The sequence below is a fragment of the Physeter macrocephalus genome, chromosome 13 (genome assembly GCF_002837175.3).
Source record: "Physeter macrocephalus isolate SW-GA chromosome 13, ASM283717v5, whole genome shotgun sequence".
NCBI classification, from domain to species: domain Eukaryota; kingdom Metazoa; phylum Chordata; class Mammalia; order Artiodactyla; family Physeteridae; genus Physeter; species Physeter macrocephalus.
Genome location: NC_041226.1, coordinates 56,947,740 through 56,958,480, shown reverse-complemented (window position 1 = coordinate 56,958,480; position 10,741 = coordinate 56,947,740).

The following is a 10,741-nucleotide window of genomic DNA, read 5'->3' as shown; positions in this document are numbered from 1 at the left end:
GTGATGCAAGAGGGAAGAGATATGGGAACATATGTATATGTATAACTGATTCACTTTGTTGTAAAGGAGAAACTAACACACTATTGTAAAACAATTAGACTCAAATAAAGATGTTAAAAAAAAAAAAAGACACATGCACCCCAATATTCATTGCAGCACTATTTACAATAGCCAGGTCATGAAAGCCACCTAAATGCCCATTGACAGACGCACGGATAAAGAAGATGTGGTACATATATACAATGGAATATTACTCAGCCATAAAAAGGAACGAAATTGGGTCATTTGTTGAGATGTGGATGGATCTAGAGACTGTCATAGAGTGAAGTAAGTCAGAAAGAGAAAAACAAATATCGTATATTAACGCATATATGTGGAACCTAGAAAAATGGTACAGATGAACCAGTTTGCAGGGCAGAAATACAGAAACAGATGTAGAGAACAAACGTATGGACACCAAGCGGGGAAAGCGGCGGTGGGGTGGGGTTGGTGCTGTGATGAATTAGGAGATTGGGATTGACATGTATACACTGATGTGTATAAAATTGATGACTAATAAGAACCTGCTGTATAAAAATATAAAATCTAATTCAAAAATTAAAAAAAAAGAAAGAAATTAGAACATTTTTCTCACACCATATACAAAAGTTAAAAAAAAAAAGAAAAAAAAAAGAAAGGAAATCAATTCCCAGAAACTGTTCTTATTACAAGCAATAGTGAGCATGCAAAACACTTGGTTTCCAATGTAGCACAAACCAATGTAGAAAATCTTGGACTTAATACTTGAGGGAATTGTTGACTCGAGTATTTACAAGCAAAATTTAGTATTATTAAATCAAGAATTAGGTTTTCTTTAGTAAGATCAGTCTAATAATCAAATAGATGAGACTGGAAGCTGAAGACAACAGAGGATAGGGTGCTTTTACCAGGATCCAAGAAGGGTTGAGGCTTGCAGAAAAGGGCATTTGAGTGAACATTTTGAAATTCCATTCAATCTCCTTGACAACTGATTGGTTAAATGAGATATAATGAAGGAAATATAAAAATAACTTTTAAATCTGTGTCTGCATTTGTTGTTTAGCTAATGAGAGCTTTGGCAGAGAAAGGATATACAGAAGAGAAATCAGGATTTTAAAATATATTTTGTATTTTGGGGGTAAAGGGATAATTTAATCAGACTCCATAAATGACAAATTTGAAGTGCCTCCTGATGTAAACATCTTGGTGTCCAAGTGAAAACTGAAAGTATTGAACCAGAGAAGAAAATTCTGGTGTTAAAGATTTTGGACTTTGGCAAAAGACTGATTGCCTTTTAGTGAGTTTAAAATATGTTTTTATTTCTTATACCTTCATAGTTTCAGATAAACAGACGGTGAGCAGCAATCTGGCAACAGGAAAAATAATGTTGGGAAAAGATTATGTGGGGCATAATTAGTTGGAAATGTGTATACTGTGTAGGTCCATTTCCAAGATTTTTGACTATTTAAATAATTTAATAAAATGCATAGTGGAAGCCAAACATGTAACGATGGATTGAAATAGAAGTATCACCATCTTTAGTGCACACTAATTAATTCAACAGTTTAATTAGGGTGCCTTAGAAGGTGTTGGCTAACAATTTATTATTGACCCAGCCGAGGATAAACAGTAACACATCTTTGCCCCAAGCATTTGACATTTATTATCACTTTACCTTATTTGACAAAGGGTACTGCTGAATTTTGTAAGGCATATTTCAGAATCAATCCTATACATTTATCTATACATTAATTTAATCTTTATTAGCATGGCACATACAGACATTGCGGATTAAAGAAAACCCAACATGCTTCTATATATTTTAATAGGTCTGAGTGAAGGAACTGAATACAGATAATTGTGTATAACAGCTAGCAGCTGCATTAATTCAAGATAATGTTTATGATTTGCTCTACATTATCAGTTTCTATGCTTGTCAACAGAGCAAATTACTGGCCTGAGGCCAATTCATGGTTATGCATTACTCTCCAAACTGTTATTAATGCAAAATTCCAGAGTGCACACACTAAAGATTTTGTTATGAATGGAAGAGAATAAAATAAAGATATTTATTATTGTTTATGTGATTATGATTTATTGGATAAATTTATAAATTTATGCTGATGGGATCTACCGAAACTCATAGTAGTCCTGGTCGTGCTCTTAGCCAAGCATGAACTACCTGAGGCAGGGATCACATTATTTTACTCTTCATATTCCTAGTGCCTTGTTCTTATTCTCATAGCTAGTAAGAGTTTAATAAATGCTTGTTTCATGTGTGAATTAATCCTAATTAGTGATTGGACAATATACAACTTTTTATGTCCCAGTGCATTTTCTGAAAAAAACTGATCCAAATTTGCTTTACTCTTCCTTTCTCCATAACTGATCTCTTTATTTCCCTCTTCCACAGAAGACTGCTTCCTATATTACTGGGAATAAGAGCTTACTATATTAAGTTCTGACCTTTAAATCCCTGATCTCTACCTCAGAAATACTCCTGCATCAGATAATTAAATGACCCTCATATATTTTAGGTAACAGGTTAGTCTGATCCAATCTCCACTTGACTTTCCCAGTATTTTTTCTCATCAATTATTTCCACCTTTGCAGACATCTCCTCTTTAATAGTTTAATCAGTGCTACACCAATCTTCTACCAAATTCTCTTGTACTTATTACGATCTGGTGCACTGGCTTTCATTCTATTTCTCAAAAAACCAAGCTCAGGGTCATTGTATGTGCAGATTCTCCCCCTACACTTCTGCACAGCTAGTTCCTTTCCCAGCTGAAGTCTCCAGGCAGTGTCACAATTCCAGAGGAATATTTTTTAAACGCCTATATAAAAGTAGGATTCTATTCATCCAAGTCTCTTTTTGTCATATTGTTCTTTTCATATGCTTCATATTACATATTAATACCCAAACTATGTTCTTAATTTGTAATTTTAGTACTTTATTTGCTGGCACTCCCTCCCAACTGTGATGTAAATTCCATCAAGTCACGTGTACTCCTCATATTGTTTGCCACTGTATCCACAGTTTCTTGAATAGGGTCTGACTCAAAGTCGTTCTATAGTAAGTATTTCTGGAATGAACAAGTCTCAGGATCATGTTACTGCCTTTGAACTTGCTTCATAGTCACACTTCTACCTTATTTCCTATTGGGTAGAATTATACAGTATTAAGGTAAAAATGTCTTGAAGGTCATGTAGTTTAAAAGCCCACCTATGTTTGGATCTCTATTACCTCTATTACTTCCTCATGAGTGGTCATGCAGGGTCAGTGTGGTTAAATCATGTGACTTGGAACTCACACCTCTGTGGAACTGTTGCCTTTATCTCCACCAAACTTCTTTAAATAATAGTGACAATCTACTGTTCACTTCTTAATTATCTTAACTTACAGGAATCTGGTTTCACACCGCCCCATAATAGTGGAAAAAATCCAGTGACATCTCCCTCAATATATACATTTTCCTAAGCATTCTTTTCTTTTTAAATTTATTTATTTATTTTTGGCTGTGTTGGGTCTTCGTTTCTGTGCGAGGGCTTTCTCTAGTTGCTGCGAGCAGGGGCCACTCTTCATCACGGTGCATGGGCCTCTCGCTATCACGGCCTCTCTTGTTGCGGAGCACAGGCTCCAGATGTGCAGGCTCAGTAGTTGTGGCTCATGGGCCACAACAGTTGCTCCGTGGCATGTGGGATCTTCCCAGACCAGGGCTCAAACCCGTGTCCCCTGCACTGGCAGGCAGATTCTCAACCACTGTGCCACCAGGGAAGCCCCCTAAGCATTCTTTATGGCATATGTCATAATAACCACCTCTTTTTACTCCAGGTCCCTCAATCATCATGTTTTTCTGTCTTTCCTTTGATCATAATACTTCTTCTCATTTACATCATTTTAAAATTTTTTCCTCAAAACTAGATATTTTCAAAGATTCACTCTTCTCTCTACTTCTCATTTTTCATTCTCTCTCTCTCTCCTTTGTGCGTGTGTGAGTGCGCACAAGCATGCGTGTGTGTGTGTGCAGGCCTGCCTATAGCTGTACTTTCCCTGGCAATCTCTTCCACTTCTGCCACTGTGTGTTAAAATGCTTTCATAGCCAATACCTCTTTTGAGTTTTCCTAATGCAACTCTCCTGAGTTTTCTCTTATATAATTGATCTATGGACATTTCAATATGAATATTTTAAGAATACTGTTTAAAATTCTTAGTGAAATAGCTCCAGGATTATTAGACCCAATAAATTGAAGGAGAAGAGCATAGAGTTAACTACTTTCATATTTGGAAAAACCACACCCTCCTTACCCCACCCCTCTAGGTGGTCACAAAGCACCCAGCTGATCTCCCTATGCTATGAAGCTGCTTCCCACTACCTATCTATTTTACATTTGGTAGTGTATGTATGTCAATGCCATTCTCTCACTTCATCCCAGTTTACCCTTCCCCCTCCCTGTGTCCTCAAGTCCATTCTCTACGTCTCTATCTTTATTCCTGTCCTGCCCTTTTTTTTTTTTTTAGATTCCATACATATGTGTTAGCATACAGTATTTGTTTTTCTCTTTCTGACTTACTTCATTCTTTGTGACAGACTCTAGGTCCATCCACCTCACTACAAATAACTCAATTTCATTTATTTTTATGGCTGAGTAATGTTCCATTGTATATATGTGCCACATCATTTTTATCCATTCATCTGTCAATGGACACTTAGGTTGCTTCCATTTCCTGGCTATTGTAAAGAGTGCTGCAATGAACATTGTGGTACATGTCTCTTTTAGAACCATGGTTTTCTCAGGATATATGCCCAGTAGTGGGATTGCTGGGTCATATGGTACTTCTATTTTTAGTTTTTTAAGGAACCTCCATACTGTTCTCCATAGTGGCCGTATCAATTTCCATTCCCACCAGCAGTGCAAGAGGGTTCCCTTTTCTCCATACCCTCTCCAGCATTTATTGTTTGTAGATTTTTTGATGATGGCCATTCTGACTGGTGTGAGGGGATAGCTCATTGTAGTTTTGATTTGCAGTTCTCTAATGATTAGTGATGTTGAGCATCCTTTCATGTGTTTGTTGGCAGTCTGGTATGTCTTCTTTGGAGAAATGTCTATTTAGGTCTTCTGCCCATTTTTGGATTGGGTTGTTTGTTTTTCTGACATTCAGCCTCATGAGCTGATTGTATATTTTGGAGATTAATCCTTTGTCAGTTGCTTCATTTGCAAATATTTTCTCCCATTCTCAGGGTTGTCTTTTCATCTTGTTTATGGTTTCCTTTGCTGTGCAAAAGCTTTTAAATTTCATTAGGTCCCATTTTTAATTTTTGTTTTTATTTCCATTTCTCTAGGAAGTGGGTCAAAAAGGATCTTGCTGTGATTTATGTCATAGAGTGATCTGCCTATGTTTTCCTTTAAGAGTTTGATAGTGTCTGGCCTTACATTTAGGTCTTTAATCCATTTTGAGTTTACTTTTGTGTATGGTATCAGGAAGTGTTTTCATTTCATTCTTTTACATGTAGCTGTCCAGTTTTCCCAGTCTCTTTTTAAATGCTTTCTTCAGAACATCAGGTTCTTGTTCATTTGATTTTTGTTAACTTACTGACAGAATAAATTGAAAAGAACTACATGAGTAGGATGAAAAGAAGGTGGAAGAATCATCTCAACACCCTTAGCAGCAATTATTTTATAAAAATCACCATGGTTATCTTGGCACATTTATATAGCTGACAGAATTATTTATTTTGAGTGTATGTTTTATTCATTTCTCTGTCCAGTCTTCAGCAAGGTAGATTGAAAAATAAGTTTCATAAATTAAAGTGCTTTCTTCATACTAAGGAAGCTTAGCTCCTTACAATGGTGAATTATATCCAAATGAAAGGATCCTTCATTGAAGTACTAATGCCACACTAAAAAGGAAACAAAAAATGTAACCCCTAATTTACTCATTGCAGGAATTTGTAAGAAAAATATAATTGTTTATTTTCCCTTAGTTTCAAAATAATAGACCAAAATTTAATCTAAAGTGATTAAATAGGGGAACGGAATTATTGCATATGAAGAAGTTCTGAAGAAGTAGGGTTAAATTAATTCCTAAACCATAATTATTTTTAATCAAATAAGACAATCAAAGTATAGCAGATGGAATGAATAGTCTCAATATATTATAGCATATTTGTTGGAAAAAAATGTTTCCTCAAAATCTATACTTGTGTCTCAATGAAACTTTATTGACTTGGTTCTTGACATAGAAGTCTTAATGCCCACAATATTCTATTCGAATACAACTTTTTCACCTAAATACGCAATAATATACTTTCTCTGATGTTCCAACTGAGGAAATTTGAAGTAATTTTTGACTCAGTAATTTTTGTTATCTTACGTATTCAAATTGAGTGGTTAATACTTTTGAATCTGCTACCTCTTCATCCCTTTGTACATACTTACAAGTTTTTCTTGTATAAACATACATCTTATTTGCATACTAAAATCCTTTCTGCAAAAATCTCTCTATATAAGCTGGTGAACAAATTGTAAACATACATAATTATCTTCAGAATCCGTTAATTTCATAGCCAGTGACACCACCATTGACTATATGAGCCTAAAAAGGCTCTTCCATGGTACAGAGTTTGTGGAGACAGTGCATTTATTTGTCTTATTCTGATTTGAGAGTCCAAACTATTTTTAATAGGGAAGTCTTCTGGGATAGATTATCTTCAGATTAATTAACATTTGGATGTTTACTTTATGGACCAAGTTCAATGTTACTTTTCATAAATCACATTAGAAATAAAATCTGAAATGCAGCACTTTATGTGTTCTCAACCCTACACCACAGATCTCTTTTCAATACTTCACATGAACCCAAGAATTATCTCAAATTAATGGTAATAAGTGGTTTATGGCAATTACATAGGTGTACTTATTGAATCAATAAGTCAATTACAACAATGTAACTCTTACTGAATCAATCATAAGTTCTCTCAAACCAGTTATTAAAGGTCACATTGCTAATATATGAACATCAAAATCCATTGCTGCTGGAATTTCTAACACATGTCTTTGCCCCTGAGGGAGTGTTTCTTTAATTCAGACTTACTGAGTGGAGGGAAAAATTAATTCCTGAAGGGTTTAGACTATGGAAATGTGGAGTTGGGGTAACTAAATGGTTGAAGAGGGGGGAAAGATCTTGGCAATATCAATTTCCTCTGACATAGATTTTCTCATAGCACTGAGAAAGACTGATTACGGAACACCATCTAATTATATAAATTCTTAGAAGTATTGCTCTTATAGCTTCTTTTCACATGAAGTGGGAGACTCCTGACAATTTTTTCAACCTATATCACTCTAGTCTCTTGTTAATATTTGGAACAAAGGATGAATAATAATTCCTTTGAATGAATTATAATGTTTTGCGGAAATAAGTTTATTTCTAGATAGTGCTGAATAAAAGGCAGAAGATAATAATATCAACAATATTTTCTCTACACTTCAAGTTCCTTTTTCTCTATATTTATCATTAACATGGCCGATTAACATAATCCAAGATCTATATTAGAGCCTGTAATTGTAAACTTCAAGATAAATCTTTATAATGTACAACACTGTAATATATTTACAGTACAAAATATTAGATATCTTTTCAATAATTGAGAAGTACATGCAGTCATATGTATAGATTATTAGGCATATTTTGGAAATAAATCAATTTACCAAGTTATGATATCACTTTGTAAAATGATGTTTCCTTTTCTCTTGGAAGATTCAATAAAAACAGGCAAACATATAGATACATACATATATATACATATAAATAAGTATGGGTAAATATATATAGAGTAAATATATATATATATAGAGAGAGAGAGAGAGAGAGAGAAGTACACACACCCACTCCTTGATTTTATACACACAAAAGAGATAAAGACTAGTAGTTAAAAGGAGATTAAAATCTTAATTGTAATGTTTTGATATTCTAAAAAGAAAAATGTATTTGTTAATTATTAATGTATGGATGTAACAATTAAATTATTAACTAAAATTATATACAGAATGAAAACAATCGATGGTTAAGGATTTACAAAATTATAGAGAATGGAAACAATCGATGGTACCAACTCACTGGAAGGCATATTTGAGAGAAGGGTATGACATAGTCCTTAAAAATATTAAAACCACCTTAAATTTTGTTTCAAATATTTTTCCTTCTAAACACTAAAAATATTAGCTCCACTACATTTTGTGTCAGTGAAGTTACATTACAGTAGTATTTTTAATTGAGGTTTCTGTAATTTCAAAAGGCCACTAATACACTAAAGTGCATCCAGATATAAATGGTATTGAAAACACATCATGAAATAGTCTGATGAATATTAATATTCACTACTAAACTGGACTGAACCATAGAGAGAGAAAGACGAAGAGAAGTGAAGAGAAATAAGATGTAGTCAGCATATTTACAAAATAGTACCTAAGACCAAGTAGGTGTTGCTGAGGTAAACAAACAAACAAACAAAAACTTGAGTGTTTTCTATGATTCTGATGATCCTGTCTCTCTCACATCCAAATAAACAGGTCCTTGGGCAAGTCTAAACATTTCTCAAGAAACTGTGCAATTACTTATTCTTTCTTCCAATACACTCATTCCAGACACCACAGTCTCCCTTCTTAACCATTTTACCAGATTCCAATCTTTCCTCTCTCTTGCTGATTTTCCGCATTGCAGTTAAAATGATGTTCCAAACAGTAATTTTCATTATGTCACTGTGTTGCTCAGTGCCCCTTAAAGGTTTAATAGTTCACCTAGAATAAAAGCCAAAATCTTTAGCACTGCCCACAAGACCACTCTGAAACACAAATGTTTAATGGTGATCTCTAAAAGGTACACACTCTGGCCGTTCTGAATATCTTTTACTTCTCATTCAGTTTCATGAGTTGTGTGACCTCTGGCCCTTTGTGGATGTTGTTCCTTTACACAATCCTCACCTGGATAACTCATATTCATTGCTCACAAATCTGCTTCCCTGAAGACCACTTTGAAGATTTCTTGGTGAGCTTATGTAACTGAGTGTCCCTGTGTCACCATATATTTCTCTTATCGCGTATATTAAATTGTTTGATATATATTCTTTATTCCCTATTAGGCAAAATTTATACCTATCATGCTCACCATTAAATTTCAGACATAAGACAGCTATAGCATGGTGCAAAATAAGGGCTCAGTAATACAGCCTGGTAAAATAAGAACTTAAAAATAAATAACCAATCAATAAAATTAGAATAACAAATAGGCACAATTTATGAGGAAAAACTTTCCAACAATTATAGATGCAAAATTATTGTCTGTGAAGCAGCGAGTTTTGTGTTATGGTATTCTACTAGAGAGTAGCTTCTGGGCAGTAATTTGGATTAAAAGATCACAAAGAAGTTTCCAGCTCTAAAACTAGAAGCTTCTATTATAATTTTATATACTGCAAAGGGTTCCTGGACCCAATTCCAATACTTGTATGGAGGCTTCCCCACACAAACAAGCAATTCTCAGATGCCAGCAAACTGAGAATTCAACTCAATTCTGATACTGTCTACCGGGAGATAGAACCAGATTCCACAGGTAAAGGCTCAATTCCACAAGACTGCTCTCCACTCCAGATGCCAGACGTAAGCCCAAGTACCTGTACTCCTTCCTGATTGACTACCTGTAAATCAGAGGTTTCCACAAGCCCCTCTTCAGGTTCCATTAATTTGCTAGAACTGCTCACAGAACTTAGGAAAACTCATTTACTCACTAGATTACCGATTTATTATAAAAGGGTATTAAAGGATACGAATCAACAGCCAGATGAAGAGATTCATCGGGCGAGGTACTGAACAAAGAAGTTTCTGTCCTCTTTGAGTGTGAGGTCCAGCAAGGTGGCATGAGAAAGAATGCTGTTTGCTCAATGTGGAAGATCTCCGAAAAAGGCACCAAAAAGCTTTCTTCTCTATTGGGAAATCAGGGGGTGGGGCTGTAAGTTCCAACCCTCTAATCACAAGGTTGGTTCCCCTGGCAACCAGCCCCCACCCCAGGGTGGGATCAAAAAGGCAACTTTATTACCATCTTATGCGTTAGAAAATTGAAAGGGTTTTGGGAACTGTGAGCCAGGAACAGTGGATGAAGACCAAATATATCTGAGAAATATACTTCAGTCACCTGAATGGCCATATGCATATACCAAGAAATTACTCTTGGTTAACATACTTATATTTTGTGTACTATTTCCAACAGTTTTCAAATTACGTGATCTTTCTTGCCTATGTCAGTTTACTTAGTGTTATACTATCACTTACTATCAAACAAATTGATTCTTTTTTTTAACATCTTTATTGAGGTATAATTGCCTGTTACATTGTTGTGTTAGTTGCTGCAATATAACATAGTGAATCAGCTCTATGTATACACATATCCCTATATCCTCACCCTCCCTATCCCACCCCTCAAGGTGGCCACAAAGCACCAAGAGCTGATCTCCCTGTGCTATGCAGCTGCTTCCCACTAGCTATTTTACATTTGGTAGTGTATATATGTCAATGCTACTCTCTCACTTCATCCCAGCTTACCCTTCCCCCTCCCCGTGTCCTCAAGTCCGTTCTCTACGTCTGCGTCTTTACTCCTGTCCTGCCCCTAGGTTCTTCAGAACCTTTTTTTGTTGTTTTTCTTAGATTCCATATATATGTGTTAGCATAC